We start from the raw sequence: 18,260 nt of genomic DNA on the forward strand, positions 1-18,260 counted from the left end.
TGAGACAGGGACGGGAAGAATCAGTGCAGAGTTTTAATATTCGGTTCAGAAGAATACTCAACCGTTTACTGTACGCAGTAACCAACGAGTACCCACAACCACTTCTACGCAAGCTAATGATCGAAGAAACTACAAAGAAGATTGTCCGTGTGTACCTAAAGGGATTCAGGCGCGAAATAGGCCGAACATTATTAATCATTGAACCCTTGAATCTTGAAGAAGCTGAAAAGAAAGCAGCCGACTTAGAACGCTACTCACGAAAAGAACGGCAAGCCAATTGGTCAAGTAGTCGCTTGCCTTCCGCTAGTAATCGCCGCAACAATCAATCAATGCAGGTTTTTTTTTCTTTTTTTTTTTTTATTTATTAGAATATTTACAATCAATTCTCGTTGAGAATTTTCAGTAACATAATTTGGCGTGGTACAATGACATGGATTATAATAGCTTTATATTGTTGATTCTAGTAGAACTAAGGATTTAATCTAGTGGGTATTTTCTTTTTAGTCCGCGGATCTGGTCCGTCGTGTCCAGTAGTTGGGTGACTAGTGGGTTGTGGTGGTTGTTGACTCTTGTGTTATATCTGCTTCTGGACTTGTGTATTTCATCTTTGACTGTAGGTATCTTGAGGTCACGGTGGATTGTTTCGTTGGTAACATACCAGGGTGCATTTAATAGGGATCTTAGCGTTTTCGATTGGAAGCGTTGGAGTATTTCAATGTTGGAGTTACTTGCTGTTCCCCATAGTTGGATTCCGTAGGTCCAGACAGGTTTTAGTACGGCCTTGTAGAGGGTTATTTTGTTTTGTATGTTTAGTTTGGAGCGTCAGCCCGTGAGCCAACAGAATTTTCTTAGTTTTTCCTTTAGTTGCTTTGTTTTTTCTGAGATATGTTTTTTCCAAGTTAGCCTCCTGTCCAGGGTCATGCCCAGGTATCTTACGGAGTCCTTGCTTGGGATTATTGCGTTGTTAATGGTGACCTGGGGGCAGGTTTGTTTTCGGAGCGTGAAGGTTACACGGGAGGATTTTTTTTCGTTTATTTTAAAACCCCATTTTTGGAACCACTTTTCCATGGAGTCGAGACTTCGCTGGAGAGTGGATGAGGCAATTGCCGGGTCTGCGTGGGTAGCTAATAGTGCTGTGTCGTCGGCAAATGTTGCTATTGTTACCTCGATTGATATGGGTAAGTCGGCAGTGTAGATGGATAACAGTAGGGGTCCGAGGAAACTACCTTTTGGTATGCCAGATTCTATTGGGAATGTTGCGGAAGTGGCGTCTAGACATTTAACTATGAGTTGTCTGTTGGTTAGGTAGGATTTTAAGATGGAGTAGTATGGGTGGAGTAGGATTTTTTTAAGCTTGTAGAGTAGCCCTTCATGCCATACTTTATCGAATGCCTGTTGGATGTCTAGGAATGCGGCTGAGCAGTATTTTTTCTTTTCAAGGGTTTGGCTGATCATGTGGCTTATGCGGTGGATTTGCTCTACTGTTGAGTGTTGTTTTCGGAAGCCGAATTGGTGGTCTGGGAGTGTTTTCAATTCTTCTACGAGTGGAAGGAGACGATTCGTGAGCATTCTCTCGAATAGTTTAGACAGGGCAGGTAAAAGACTGATTGGGCGATAGGAGCTGGTTTCATATATTGGTTTACCGGGTTTGGGGATGAGGGTGATTAGTGAGATTTTCCACGCCTTAGGAAAGTGTTCAAGGCGGAGGATGGCGTTAAAGATTGATGCGATGAGTGCAATCCCTTTTATGGGAAGTTCCTTGATTGCTTTATTTCCTATTAGGTCGTGAGTTTGGGGTTTAGGCGACTGATTGCTTCTATGATCTCTGCAGAAGTGAAGGGTTCAATAGGAGGGGACATTTGGAAGGGAGTGTGCAGGTATTCGGTGACGTCCGCTGCAGCTATGGAGGAATGGGGTTGGAATACTTCAGTCAAGTGTTTGGCAAATAGGTTGGCTTTTTCTATAGGGCTATGCGCCCATCCACCCTGCGGACGGCGGATTGGAGGTATTATTTGTGGGGGGCGCGTGAGTTTCCTGGAGGCTTTCCATAGTGAGTAGTTTGAGTCGGCTGTTGGGGGGATCAAATGATGGCGGCAAGCAGAACGGACACGTGCACGTCGCTCTGTAGGCATAACCGAAATATCTGGGTAAATTAAAGAATTCGGGCCGAAACGTGCACGAAAGTGAAGTTTCTAGTGCTCCGGAATGAGTGGGAATACAAGAAATAGGGGAGCTCGCTGGTATAGAGGCGAGAGAAACGATTGAAAGTGCTGTGTGTGAAAAGTGAGGTTAGCGGCAGAGCGGAGGCCATCTTGGGCCGCGCGACCGAAGCGCCACCGTGCGGGCTACCTGGGTAACCAAGGAGTGGTGGAGAGCGCCCCCGTGGAGGGCCAGTCAAAACTCCCCGCGTCGCACAGTGATAGTGACATTGCTAGTTTTAGAAATATCCGGTCATCAGTCATACGACTGGCGACTTTACGACGACATCGGCAAGTTTATTTAGGACACGAATCGCATACACGCGGAAGGATACAGTGGGATTATACGACGACCGGCTACGTTGAAGGACATCCATTTCAAACATACATACATATATATATATGTATATTAAAGATACAAATACAATATGGACAAGTACTATAAGGTAAGTAAACTTACGGCTCAGGGGGTTTCGGAGCTTCCAGGCCCCGTCGGGGATTGGAGTAGCGTCCCAGGCTCGACCTGACGGTCACCCAGCGACTGGACGAACGGCGAGGGGAAGGTCGATCCCAGGGCCTCCCCTCGTTCGGTAAACACGACTGGGGACCAAGAAACACCTGCAGTTGTCACAGAGGAAAAGATGTGCAAGAAAAGCACAAGAAGATACCTCGAATTTTGATGAAGACATCGCGGGAATCATCGAGGATGTCGAGATGCCAATGGAGGCACACAAGGAAAAGACACCACCCACCGAAAAGGCGACCCGAATCGCCAAGGAAAAAATCTTGAAAGGTGACAAGATCACCAGAAATATGAGAAAGTCCCCAGTGGAGGGGAGCGCGTGCAAGACAACGAGAAGCCTGGCCAGGAGCCAGCCGATGGCAACGAGGGACGAAGCGGCCAGCACCTCGGAGCTAGACACACCGGCGGAAATGTCGGACAGCGGCAGCGAAGCGGCGGCACCAAGGGAATGTCTCAGGAGGAAGGCCATGGCGAACAGAGCAACGGCCGAGACCAAATGCAATGACGAGGACAGTATCGTCATCAAAATGAGAGAATGCAAGGCGATGACGGAAATCATCACAGAAGTCCTCCGCGAAATCCAATGCATAGGTAGCAGACACCACCTCATGAGCAAAAAGGATACCGACATCAAGAAAAGGAGGGACGCTATCAGTAAAAAAGCGATCAAGCTCCACACGATGTTGGACGAGATGAGGCTCAAGAGGAACGCTAGACAGTCACGGCCACCAGGATGACCACCCCTCCGGGGAGGAGTGAGGAGAAGGAAGGAAAAAGGTAGGAGATATCGCCCGTCGAGGGGAAGGGCGACACCAAGAGAAAGAGACCAACGACCGTGGAGGCCTCCTACGCAGGAGCCTGTACCGGCAACAGCTCGGCAAAAGCGACTACGGACTGCACGGACAGGCGATGTAAAGGAAGACTGGATCCCTGTCCGCGGAAGGAGAGGAAAAAGAACGGACACCCCGACGGTGGTCAGGAAGGCGAACGAAGGAAGGGCGGCATTGGACAAGCCAAAGAGGCCGGAGGGACCGATGAGGATACGTAACAGACCCGAAGCCATCCTCGTCAAAGTAGGGCAAGACAAGGAGTGGATCCAGGTCTACAAAGACTTGATGGGGGTAAGGGAGACCCTAAAAGAGAGCTGTGGAATTAGGAGGACCAGAACAGGTGACATTCTGATCGAGCTGAAAGCAGGTAGCAACGCCAAAAAGACCGCGGCGGATATGAACACGGCGCTAAGAGGCAAGGTGAGAGCGCTACCAATGCGCGACAAGACATCCGTAGAGATCAGGGATATAGACCCGCTCGTAGGCAAGGAAGAACTAGCCAGGGAGATAGTAATGCAACTGGGCATAAGCGACATCACCGAGGTTGAAGTAAAGACCCTAAAAATGGCGCCGTGGGGCACCCAATCGGCAATAGTGACGATGCCGAAAGCCTATCTGGCCAAAGAGGGGGCGAGCCGGAAGATCAGAACCGGCTTGACGATAGCCTCGATAAAGGCACTACCCAATGTGGTAAAGTGCTTCAGATGTCACATGTTCGGGCATATCGCGAACAAATGCACGGCGATAAGCGCTGGAAAGGAGATTTGCAGGAAGTGCGGAGCCAAAGACCACACGATAGCTGCCTGCGTCAACGCACCCTGCTGCTCCATCTGCAGCAAGGGGAAAGGAGTGAAATTTGACCACGTAACCGGATCCCTGGCTTGTCCAGAATATAGAACGCGGTTGAAAGCGTATAAATGAGGATACTGCAGATAAACCTCAACAGATGCAAGCTGGCGCAGGATATGATGCACCAATGCGCGATCGAACTTAGGCCGGATATAATAATAATTTCCGAGCCGAACAGGCAGCTACCGCATTGGTTTAATGACACCAAAGGAGACGCCTCGATATGGGTCACACTCCTCGATGGCAAACTGCCTGATGAAACAACAGAGGTCAAGAGCGACGGGATAGTGGGCGTCCGCGTCGGCGACGACTTCTGCTTCAGCGGATACTGTTCGCCCAACACAAATAAGCTAGCATAATCCAAATACATAGACACGCTGTCGACTATGACGAAGAGCGTTGCTAGAAGACACGACAAGGTCTTCGTGGCCGGAGACTTCAACGCAAAGTCAACCTGTTGGGGAGGATCGACCACAGACATGAGAGGGAGAGTCTTAATGGAGGCACTAAGCGGCCACCGGGTGTTTCCAGTGAGGCTCAAGGAAAAGTACACCTTCTTCATGAACGGGAAGACGAGCTTCCCCGACATAATAAGCGTATCCAACAAGGTCAGCGAGATACACGCCGGAAGCGCGCTCTTGGACAAATACTCGGCCTCGGAACATCTGTACGTGCTCCACAGGTTTAAGGCTAGGAAGACCCGGACCGTATCGAAGTTCTACAGGTACGTGACCAAGGACATGTCGCCGGAGGAGTTCCTGAGCAGATTCGACGACACACTAAAGAAGGAGGACCTCAACGCGGCTATCGGAGCGGATGGGGCCGAGTCCTTGCAAAAGAGCATCGAAGGTACGTGCGAAGGGATGCTAAGGAAATCGAACTGTGCGGCGAGCCGCAAGTACGCGAACTACTGGTGGAACCCGATGATCGCGGAACTGAGAGCGCTGGCGCACAAAGCGCTCAGGAAGGTGACGAGAGAAAGGAAGAAGAATGCCGGCAACACCGAGCCCCTCGTCAACGCCTACAAGGAGATCCGAAGGCAGTTAAAAAAGGAGATCGCCCGCAGAAAAAAAAACAGCTTGGGCAGAATACTGCAAGATACTGGAGAGCGACCCTTGGGGCAAACCCTATCGCACGGTCATGAAGAAATGTAAAAGCAAGGGACCAACCAACGACATGCCGATCGGCATGGTGAAGGCAGTCCTACAGAGGCTATTCACCTTGGGACACGGACCACCCCATTATGAGGGCCGCGAAGAGGCAGAGACCGAAGAAGAAGGAGATATTAGCCTCAGCGTCGCCATCGGCGAAGGCGATGTCGTCGATGCCGCCGGAAGAATGAACACCAAGAAGGCTGCAGGAGTCGATGGCGTGCCGGGCGAGATCGCGAAGCTGATAGCGAGTCGCAGGAGCGAGATCGTGACAAGGGCGTTCAACGGCATCACCGAATCAGGAAGGATCCCAGACTGCTGGAAGACGGCCAGAGTAATACTGCTAAGGAAACCGGGAAAGGATCCCAGTCTCCCTAACGCGTACCGGCCGATAAGCATACTCTCAACCATGAGCAGGATCTGGGAAAAATGCTTTAAGAAGATCATCGAGAGATTCATCGGAATGGACCCGTTCCATCGGAGGCAATATGGCTTCAGAAAGAAGAAGAGTACGGTAGATGCCATCACGCAGGTGATGAAGTTTGCCAACATCTGCAAACAGAAGAAGGTAATTTGCGTGATAATCACCCTGGATATTAGCAATGCCTTCATTTCGTTCAGCTGGAAGAGCATATACGAGGAATTTGACAAGAGGAAGCTGCCATGGAAGGTCAAAAGGCTAATCGGCAGTTACCTATCCGGAAGGAGGATCATCGTGAGCAACCAGCACGGCACGGTGGAGCACGAGGTGGCGGAGGGAGTTCCGCAGGGATCCATCCTCGGACCATTCCTGTGGATCTTGGTATACGACCGGTTGCTCGAGAGACTCGACAACATGCCAATGGTCAGAGCAACCTCCTTCGCGGATGAGCTGGCCATCACATGTTCCGTCGGGAGGAACGAAGAGGCCACCGCCAAGGTCAACACGATGCTAAGGATCGCCAACGATTGGTGCACGAGTGTCGGGCTCACCCTGGCGAGAGAAAAGACGGAGGTCATGCTCATCACAAGCTTGCGAGTGCCGAGACTGGTGAAACTCAGGTTGGGCTCCTCGGACATCGAAACGGTCGATCGCATCAGGTATCTCGGAGTCGTCATCGACTCCAGTCGGAGGTTCGGTGCGCATATCGAGATGGTGTGTAATAGAGCCGACAAGTTAATAGGAGCCTTTAGGGGAATTCTACCCAACATCAACGGGCCGACCAGCTTGGCTCGTAGGCTCTACTACAATGTGTGGGAGTCCATCGTAACTTACGGAGCACCGGTGTGGGCTAGAGCAGCGAATACCGATAAGAACAGGAAAAAGCTGAAACGAGCACAACGAACGGCCCTGTGCATAACAACGACGGCATACCGTACCGTCTCCCACGCGGCACTTTGCATATTGACCGGGAATCTCCCGATTTACATAAAGATAAAGTTGCTCGGAGAGACCTACGAGAGGAACAAGATCCATGGGTCCAGGATTGGCACGGATGACGGCAGCAAGCTGAAGGAGGAACTGGAGGCGATTCGCAAGAAGGCCCAAGAGGACTGTCAGAAGGAGTGGAACAACTACAAAAAGGAAAATATCACAAAGAAATTAATACCGAGTGCGCTGCTATTTACCAAAAAGAAGATGGACATCGATCACCACACCATGCAGCTGCTAACCGGGCATGGGAGCTTCGGTGTCTATAGGAAAAGGATTGGCAGGGACAGCGACAGCAACTGTCTCGACTGTGGAGATTCGAACGACGATGCAGAGCACGCCCTCTTCGCGTGCCCGAAGTGGACGGACAGAAGGATCGAGCTGGAGAACGCTCTGGGCGGGAAGATAGATGTGGGCAATCTGATCGCCACGGTGACCGCCAAGGACGAGAGCTGGAATAAATTCAGGCAATTCTGCAAGACCGTCATGTGCCACAGGAGGGTGACAGCGAGGGCCTGGGAAGAGGCAAGGAGGAGAACGAGCGAAACAACAACTACGCGGAGCAATGAGGGCAAGAACATGAAACAACGAAAAACCGCAGAAGGAGACCAGCCCAGTATTCTGAACTGGCTGAGAGGACGACATGAGCAGTAACTGCCCGAAGAAGTAGATACAACGGGGCACGAAAGGACAACCCTGATGACTGCCGACAGGTTTTACCGGGGTTGTCTGCCCTCTAAGCGGAGGAAGAAGGAGGAGGGGTTTTTAGTGGGTATGGCAACGACATGACCGACTCCCACATAACCCAGTGATGCGGGTCACTGGGCATGCGTAATAGCATTTTGCCCTCCCCACGCAAAAAAAAAAGAGTCGGCTGTGGGGGACTGGCTGGCGAGATATTTGTGAAAACGGTCATTATTGTAGTTCTTTATGGTTTTGGATAGTTTTCTAGTTGCGTTGTTTAGTTTGCGTTTGTCCTCCGGTGTTCTATGGGTCTGCCATATCCTTCTTAGTCTATGTTTTTCTGCTATTTTTTTTAGTATGTACTGGGGGTATTCGTGGTTGCTGGTGGACGTTTTTGCCGGTGTGGAGACGCGGATAGCGTTTATTATGCTCGCATTTAGGTATTCCGTGGCTGCTTCGATTTCATCATTGGTTTTTAGTGAGGTTGAGGCTGAAGTTGAGTGGGTAAAGACTTCTCTAAAGAGCTGCCAGTTGGTGTGTTGGTTATGAATGGAGCCATTAGGTGTATTCTCGATGATAGTTGAACTGACTGTTACTATCACGGGGGAATGATCAGAGGAGAGATCAGCCGAGGAATTGATTTGGACGTGTCTTGACGAGATATTTTTAGTTATGAGGAAATCAAGGAGATCGGGTATTTTGTTTGTGTCGGTGGGCCGGTGTGTGGGTTCGTATGTGGTAAGGTAGTTGAGGTTGTTGGTTATTATGCTGTTGAGGAGGTTTTTGCCTCTTACTGTAACCAGTCTGCTACCCCATTGGGTGTGTTTAGCGTTGTAGTCTCCTCCGGCTATGAATCTGTTGCCCAGGGTGTCCAGGAAGTAGTCGAAGTCTTCTTTGGCGATGGAGTGTCTGGGAGGGCAGTATACAGCTGAAGTGGTGATTGTACCATGACAGTCTTCTATTGCTACGTTTGTTGCTTGGAGGTAGTCTTTCTGGAATGGTGGAAGTTCGTAGTGCTTAATGTTTGATTTGATTATGATTCCGGTGCCGCCGTGGGCCTTTCCGCTGGGGTGTTGGCTATGGTAGAACTTGTATCCGTTTATGTTCAGGTAGTTTTTGTCGCTGAAGTGGGTTTCAGATATGAGCATTATGTCGATTAGCTGGTGTTTTAGGAAGAGTTATAGCTCAAGTTTGCGTTGCGCTAGACCGTTGGCATTCCACAGAGCTATGCGTCTTGGTTTTATTTTGTGTCGGGGCGTATTAATTTATCCATGATGAGTGTTAATAGCGATAGCAAATTGTTTATTTGCTCGGATTGTTTCTCTATTAGCTTTTTAAGTCTAGAGACGTTGTCTGTATTAGGTGGGGTGGGGGCACTATTTTGGGGAGGATCCCTGTGGCTATTTGGTGTATTTCGAGTGCTTTGTACCGCTTGGGCATAGGAGTTTGAGGGAGTGGTGAGTTTGATAGGGCTGGGTGTTTGATTGGTTGGGGGGATTGGGGTAAGGATGATTTTCGGTGAGCTGGGTGTTTGGTGATTTACCTCTTTTGGTCTAAGTTTGGGGTATTTGTTTGAGTACAGAGTTTTGTAGGCTGCGCAGCCTTTGTGGTTGGCAGGATGGTGACCTTGACAGTGGATGCACTTCGCTGGGGTTTCCGGTGATTTCCTGCACTGGTCGGTGGGGTGTGTACCTGCACATTTGACGCAGCGGAAGGTATGGTTGCAGTATTTCTGCGTGTGCCCGTATCTTTGGCACCTTGTGCATTGCACTATCTCCTTTTTGATTTGCGGTGGTTCGAATTTTACGATGGCGTTCATTAGGCGACTGATGTTGTAGATTTCCTTGTTGTTGGGTTTCTGTTTTAAATCGATGAAAAATAGGGATAGCGGGTCTTTCGTGACTCTATGCCTTATGTTGCTGACATTTATGACTTCATGGCCGAGTTTAGATAATTCGGATATTAGTTCGTCGATGTCTGCGGAGTGGTGGATGTTTCGTAGCACCACCCGAAAAGGTCTTTCTTCTTTGAGTTGGTAGGTGTGGAAATTGGCGTTCAGGGCCCTAAGTGTCTTGGTGAGCTTCCTGTAGGCTTCTGGATTCGTCGGCAGGATTTTTACCTAGTTGTTGGTTATCTTCAGGTTGTAGTCCTCCTTGGAGATATCTCTCTCTAAGGACTTGGTCATTGTCTGGATGTTGATGACATCATTAATAAATATTGGTGGGGGAGGGGGGCTTCTCTGTGCGTGGTGGTTAGGTGGCGAGCCTGCGGTTTCCATGGCGTCGTTTGTGGATTCCAAAATTGCGAACCTGTTGTGGGTGTTAATTTGCGTTGATGGCTGTTCGTTCGAGTTTGTGTCTGATGGTTCGGTTTTGCGTTTTTTCGCCTTATTGGCGTCGTTGGCACGGGGGGATCTGCTGAACTTCTGCCACGGGGGGAGTAGCGCGGGGTAGTGATGGGTTTGCACAGGCGAGCCTGGTCGTGATTGTTGGGCCATCATCGAGCTAGCTATTTCAATATGAATAACTAGTCGTGAGGCTATGCGGCAGGGATCGGGTTGGGGTTAGGTGCGTAGGCTTTTCTTCTCTCTGGCGGATAGGAAACACTTGGGAAGATAGGAGCACGTTGTGTTCACTTTCGACGGTTGGGTGACACGTGTTACTTTCGAACTTCACTGGGCACTAGAGACACGTCTGCACGCTTCGGCACTCGACAGCGAACTGAATCAATGCAGGTAAGACGATCTAATACACTATCTAGATCGCCTAACGCACCAGTAGCTCAGAAACCTACCACATTCGACCGAGTAGAGAATGGGCCACCCGCTAAACGCGCGCAACTGAAGTGTTTCAAATGCGGAAAGCTGGGACACATGGCTAGCAAATGCCAAAATTTTCTACAACCGAGCCAGTACGACCGACCACCCGCAAGAATTCAAGCAGTCCAGGAAAGGGACGAAACACGAGAAGTAACATCGAACCAGAGTATAGACGAACCGCGCGAAACATACGAGTCAACATCACCACAGGAAGATTACTCACAATACCTTTGTCAACCCGAACCACAGAGCGAGTATTTCTGGTCGACACAGGAGCAGGGATAAACCTAGTGAAACGTAACAAAACTGTCAACGCGATACAAATAGGGCCTAGACAAAAATTTTCTATGGGACGAGACAAATACGAAACGAACGAATACGTAACGAAACGAATTTTTGGACAAGACCACATCTTTCACATAGTACCGGACAACTTCCCAATCATCGAAGACGGAATCATTGGGCTACCATGTTTAGAGAAGTATAACTATTCAATATCCAATGACAGAATCCGACTAAATGACAAAACCATTTTATTTCAGAAACCAATACAATTAACTCCTGGAGAAAACAGAGTTCAAACAATCTATCTGGAAGGCAAACCAACTAAAGTATGTTTTATCAACACTGGTGAGCAAAACATTGAAATTTCTAGTAATATTCAAAATTTCCATGACGTTTCCAACGTATCAAAACTAAAAAGCCTAGTGAGAACAGATCACATTGAAAAGCCAATCCGCGAATCCATAGAAAAGATTATTCTCCACTACGTTGACATCTTTAATTTAGAAACTGACCTTTTGCCCTGTACTAATTTAACCCAGCACACAATTTCATTAACCAAAGATAAAATCATTAACACACGATCGTATAGACCACCGGAATGTCATCGAGGCGAAATTTCGCGACAAATAGAAGACATGTTAAAGAAAAATATCATAGAAGAATCCGATTCCCCTTATAACTCTCCGGTATGGGTAGTTCCGAAAAAATTAGACGCCTCAGGAAAACAGAAATGGAGGATAGTCATTGATTTTAGGAAACTAAATGAACTCACGGAACAAGACGCTTATCCTTTACCTGACATAGACGTCATTTTGACACAACTAGGAAACGCGAAATTCTTTTCGGCGCTTGATTTATCCTCGGGATTTCATCAAATTCCAATGAACGAGAAATCCAAAAAATATACCGCTTTTTCGACACCGCAAGGCCACTTTCAGTTCAATCGAATGCCATTCGGTCTTAAAAACGCACCCGCTACTTTTCAAAGATTAATGGACAGAGCCTTAACTGGACTTGTAGGAAAATATTGCCTTGTTTATTTGGACGACATAGTGATATTGGGAAAAACGATTCAAGAACATAATGAAAACCTCGCGATAGTATTTCAGAGACTCAGAGAATTAGGACTTAAATTGCAACCGGATAAGTGCGAATTCGTAAAACCGGAACTAGAATACTTAGGCCACGTAGTTTCAGCCGAAGGAGTTAAACCAGACTCCAAGAAATTAGACGCTGTAAAAAACTTTCGATTACCCCGCAATGCCACGGACGTTAAATCATTCATAGGTTTAGCAGGTTATTACCGCAAATTTATTCGGAATTTTTCTAAAATCGCGAAAAGCCTTACAGACTTAACAAAAAAGGACACACCATTCCATTGGACTGACAAACACCAGACTAGCTTTGATACTTTAAAGGACAAACTCTGTAATTCCCCAATACTAGCTTATCCGGACTTTAACAAAACCTTTACCCTAACCACCGACGCAAGTAACGAAGGACTAGGAGCAATACTGTCACAAGACGGTCATCCTTGCTGTTACATTTCAAGGACACTAAACCCACCCGAACGAAACTATACCACGACAGAAAAGGAACTCTTGGCCATCGTATGGGCCGTGAAAAGACTTAGGCAATACTTGTTAGGACGACGCTTCATTATTCGAACCGACCACCAAGCCCTTAAGTGGCTACACAATTGCAAAGACCTCTCTAGTCAACTGATTCGTTGGAGACTTAGACTCGAAGAATATAACTATGAAATCGAATACACAAAGGGTAAAGATAATACAGCTGCAGACGCCTTATCTAGGGTTCACGCGGTAACTCGCAACGAAATAGTTAATCTCGACCTATTAATTGACCACACTAATTCATTCAACGAATGGAAAAACAACAACGAAAACCCGAAACTCATAGAAATTAAACCGAATGATCAAACATTTTACCAATTAACTCGAAACGATTTAGGAGAATACGACGAGACACTTTGGATCAGAAAACTTTACAAAATTCTTAAAAATACAACAAAAATCGGCATAGGAAATAACGATTTCACTGAATTAGAGAACAGTTCGCTGTTGACGTGTTGACGATAACTAATATCGCTTTTAGCTAGCTGTTTGCTATATTCTGTTTGCTTTAAAAGCACGCGATCAAAGCAAAATATCAAACATCTGCTGAAACACGTGCGTGACCTGTGTATAATCAACAAGCGTTTGAATCGCTGTTATCATTTGTCATTACCATACAGGTCCTTTTGTCACCAGTGCACTTGTGCCCGAAAGTGGTGAAGTTTCCGGTCAGATTGGCGCATCTCTCTCCATCTTCCATTGTATCACACTGATGACACCATAAATTGTTTGCTCGTTCCGACGCTGCGTGAGTTCGATGTTCCGTAGTTAACAGTTGGCCTGATCATCGGACACAATCAACCGACAAATACGTATTAATTAATAGATATCGTGATTTATCCTAGATTTCTAAAGATTATTAAAATCGACGTAGGAATCGGACGTAAGACGTTGGGCAAATCGTTGTCTACTTTTTAATGCTTCGCATCTTTCTCTCATTTATTTCTTAGAAATTACTTCCTTCTACTTCTTCCTTTCTTTCATTTTTCAAACAGATGTGTTGTGCTTTCATTAACGTCAGATTTTTGTACATTTTTGTAAAAATAAATAGATATTAGTCTTGACATTTAATAGACATATCGGCGATATGCGTAGGATGAAATTTCGTCGCGTTCGTTGACAAGATTGCTAGGAAGATTGCGGAAAGGGATATCATCGAGGAAATCGTCTAATAAGGTGAAACATCGGTTTAGGTTTCTTATTTACAACGGAATTCTTCGGATGTTTAGCTTTTCCGTCGAATAGCGTCTCTAACGATATTTCGCCAAATTTTCCTGCTGTTCTTGCGATACGTCCGACGGTAAGACTTGGCAAGCAAAATATCGTAAACGTATCTGGAAATTACGAAAAATTTATTTCGATTTATTTCAATTAAACGTATTCCGAGAGCAGCAAACGTATTCCTTATCCATTGGCAGGTAATCAACGAAATCATACACGGGTACTTAAAAATACCTACAGTTGTGAAAGATATTTCCAAGTTCGGAAAAACGCTTCCACGCAAGTTTGACCAATCGTACCAATCCTCTAGAGTTTCAGCTTCTTAACAGATTGGATCATCTCCGAAGACTAAACAGACGGTATACGACTACGTTTGCATCTATACGACAATTGGATCTACGCAAGACTGCAGATTCGATATCCACGAAATATTCTATGTATATTTCATGAAGTTAAAAATTATACTGTTTTATTTCACATCTGGTTCCAATAGAATAAGATGGATTAAACGTAATTCAATAAAATAATTTAAAACAAAAAATGTTGTGCGTCTATTATTTCCTTATAAGATAAAAGACACTTTTGGGACGATCTAATGTTAAAAATTCTCTGTGAAAGTTGACTGTAATATTCTTCTTATCTAAAGAAAAAGAGAAAATAGAAATAGATGTATTCAGTATGAATTATTTATTTTATACATAGGAAACATAGGCAAGACGGTAAATGAAAAAGGTAGCCTCGAAATGAGAATTCATCGCGAAGCTTATCACGGAAGAAAAGTCAATTAAATGCACCGTGTACGATGATCGTTGTTTACACGATTCGTAACACAAATGGCTAACACCTACGAGTGAAGGCTTCAACAGGTGCACTTTCCTCTATATGCAGTTTATATGTAGAGGAAGATCTTCGCTATAAATAGACGAAACATCGTTCCTTCAGACATCTAGTGAAAACTCCCTCAACGAAACACGCTCCTAAAACGCAACTTGCTCGTAAAACAAATAGGGCCATGTAATTGAAAGGAACCTCGAGAAAGAAAGAGAAAAATGGGAAGAAACAGAAACTTCCATTTTCCATTACAGAAACGCTCTTTGTTGAAAGAAAAATTCCTCAAATTAAAAATTCTCAAAGACGAAATACCGCCATTGTCTATCCTGGCAAATTATCTTCCGTCTTAACCAGTTACCTACTCTTGACGAGTATACTCGTCACGTGTAAAAAGCAGTTTTTGCTGTTTAAACTGCAATTTCAGCGAAAACTAAAATATATTCGTAAATTTGAAGACGTTTCGACCATTCGGAAGCCAGGACCAGGTAAAACGAACAAATGAAGAGATATAAATAATTATCATGAAAAAACTATAATACAGCGTGAACAAAGTAGTTGTTCTGTCCTTTCTAACGCATTTTAGTCGCATTAGTCGCAACGGTTAACTGGTCAATTCATTGTCGAGTCGATCAACTTTGGTATTCCGATCGTATCGACGTGAAAATCGGCGTGACGAATAAGGCGCAAGAATCGTTTTCTTCTCTCGCAAATACCGAAGATGGACAACGCGTATCGGCGAATTTTTAATTTCAGAAAAATGTAATTTGATTCGTGGCGAAAGTTTAAGCAGCCCGACAAAGCGAGTGGAATGCGAGGCTTACTATTGATGCTTACGACCATGGAGATAGACGCGACGATCAGGAAGTACGTGACAGGGTACATGTATCGGCCATGTTGATAACGTCTAGCGCGTCACATTCGAAAATAAATTCGGCTGTTTAAATTGCTATCGGCTGATGTCCTTGGCGCATTGATCGTATGCTGGTGTATGGCGGCGAGCGCGTTGCAACGCAAAACGAGCGGATTTGGGTACAATAGACAGCCATATTGAGAATAGCCGGAGTCTGCGCTGGATGGGTACAGCTGCTCCAGAAACCTTGAAGCCCAAGGAAAATCAATATCCATGGCAGCCGGAAGGTCCTGTTCGTTCAGCGGGAACGTTTGACGTCAAAGTTTCTGCGCATTCGCATCACACCCAGAAAAAAGAAAATTCACTGTCACTGAATCAATGATTTGTCGACACCGCAACTAAAATTCAACTTACAATGCCTCGAAAGCTAAAATAGTCCGACACTCGCCGTAAAAATATCTTTCGTTTCGTACGTTCATTCGAACGAAATAACTCGTCTGCAACTGTGGACCGAACCATTTGAATTTTGCTCGACGAGTTAGAGGAAATCTTCGAAATGTGTTATTTAAATCTTCGTTACAGGTCCAGCTAGAAAAGTTGTAAAAATCTACCTTTACTTTCTTCTTCGCTATTCCGACTAATTGTACTTCTTTCAACATTTCCTTACACGTCACCAATTGTTAATCTTTCCAATTCTTCTAACTCGTAAAAAAAAAAAAAGAAAAAAGGAAAGAAACAAATTGTTTGACTCAATTTTTGAAAAGTTATTCTGTTTTAAAGAACGCACCAACGCCTCCTATAGCCCGTTACACGAGACTTTTCGGGATTTCGTTCGTTTTGTAACGATACACGACTATCCCGATCACATTGGTAAAATTTGAAATCATCCTGAAAGTGCAAATGTAAAAGGCAGAAAATAATTGTGGCGAATATTTGGGGGGGGGGGGAATAGTACATAGTATAGATAGGTATTTTGAGCGTACAATAAATATCAAAAATTATTCCATTGAATATCAAGACGTATCGGTACAACAGATAATTGACTGTTTAATTAATTTCGTGAAATTAATTTCCTCCACGAGATACACCATAAAGAGCTATCTTCAACATGTTATAGACGCTAAATACTGTCCCATTGAACATTGAGATGCATCGATGTGATGGATAATTGACTGTTTAATCACTTTTGGAATCTCTGCGAAATATACACTCGCACTAAATATCTTGTTACTTAAAATACAATATAATATGTAATATGCGATATGTAATATAATATGTAACATACACGTACACACGCGATATATTTATAAAGAAGCACGTATCAGAGTTGGAATAATTTCGTGAGCAACAGTAGACGGTAAATGTAATTTGCAAACGACCTCTTTATCAAATATCGATGAACGCGATCGATATGGAAGGGATCAGTGCTTATGCTGGACAAATATTCCGTCATCATTCAAACATCCATCGAAACTAATCCCAGTACATACCATTCGAATAATCGAGTAACTTCGTTATCGCGTATGATACAGTGCACTTACTTGATTGCAATGATATCTCAACGATTATTAACAGATACCAAGATGTCTCGACAGTTGCAAAAATCTTTTATAAATAAATTACACGTGGCTCGCGAAGCTGTTTCAACGTTGCTGGAAACTTTTTGCGTATATGATATACGAAGCATTTCGAAATGATCATTGCAGCACTGTAGCGAGACACGCCTAACTTGATCGTATCGATGAAATTTCAAACGGATTTGGAAGTGTGCATAAAAGTTATATTTATCAGGGACACGTACTTTCCAAAAATCATCAAACTATTCGAACAGTCAAGTATTATTTAGTATGTTAATAAGTAATACTCTTAAAGAGTTAGAAAGAATAAATTTTCGGAAAATGGAACAATTTGACTTTCAAATGGCTTGTACGTGATGTAATCATCTGTTTGATGAACTTTTAATTGCTATCGTAGATAGGATCGTAAAATACTCCGAATGTTACAGACATCGTCGTGATTTTCCTATAAAGTAACACACGACGCGTAGTCCGTTTGATGTTCGATTTGCTTGGCTCTTGTAATCCAATTTCAATAAAATTGTACAAAATGCACGTGATACGAAAGAAAATATAAAATATACAAAATACTCTTTACTTCTCTTTTTTTTTTCTTTTCAATCATATCCTCAAAAATATGAATTTGCATCAAAATCTACAGTCTAATTAGAATATTAGAAAGAATATTCAGACAGACGATGTATATAAAGGAGATACAAATTACGACGATGAGAGAACTCGCAAGATATTTGTATCTGTGAAATTGCAACTGTTGCATTGATAAATATCTACGCCGATTAAATTTTTGATACACTTCGGATTCTCATCGGAAAACCAGTAATAACATACTTCTATTTCGTAATATATTTCTGATATACAGAGGATGCTCTCAAAAATATATACACCCACTTTAATTAAATGGTATCGTGAAATTGCTGCATCGTATTATTACAATTTTTATACAAATCTTCCTTTCCTTCAATTTTGTGTACATTTCGGATGTATTCCTTTCTTTTAATCCTATTAATGGATCGATAGATTTAATTTTATAAAATTGATTTTTTGAATATTTATACATTCCATATCTTTTTAAGCACCACGTCACATGATTCTTTCGGTAGAAATAACTGCGTAAAATTACATTTTCTCTGTACCTGGGAGCTTTTGCGCGGTGAATTTTATACGATCGAAGCCCCTTTTTCGAGTGGCAAGGGTGCTTCGACATGGGAAAGTGCCACTCCATTATCGTTTTAGCTGGCTGTTTCCATTTCTATAAAGTCGTCGTTATTATCGTCTTTATCACAACGAAACCATCCCATTACATCAGTGTATTTAAGGTTTCCCCACAGTTACCCCATCATTCGAGCAATCCACGTGCTTTACATAATTCTCAATATCACGTTTCCATTTTCTAACATC

General features: G+C 44.5%; 1 long non-coding RNA gene across 1 annotated transcript; it reads right to left on the reverse strand.

The window, feature by feature from the left end:
* Nucleotides 1-13,366: 13,366 nt before the first annotated feature.
* LOC126914872 (uncharacterized) lies at nucleotides 13,367-18,053 on the reverse strand. The gene is made up of 3 exons (XR_007709892.1): nucleotides 17,996-18,053; nucleotides 15,257-15,873; nucleotides 13,367-13,717 (listed from the first exon to the last, which is right to left on the reverse strand). It is a non-coding gene; the product is annotated as an uncharacterized LOC126914872 (long non-coding RNA).
* Between the last annotated feature and the right edge of the window lie 207 nt (nucleotides 18,054-18,260).

This window comes from Bombus affinis, chromosome 3 (assembly GCF_024516045.1).
Source record: "Bombus affinis isolate iyBomAffi1 chromosome 3, iyBomAffi1.2, whole genome shotgun sequence".
NCBI lineage: Eukaryota > Metazoa > Arthropoda > Insecta > Hymenoptera > Apidae > Bombus > Bombus affinis.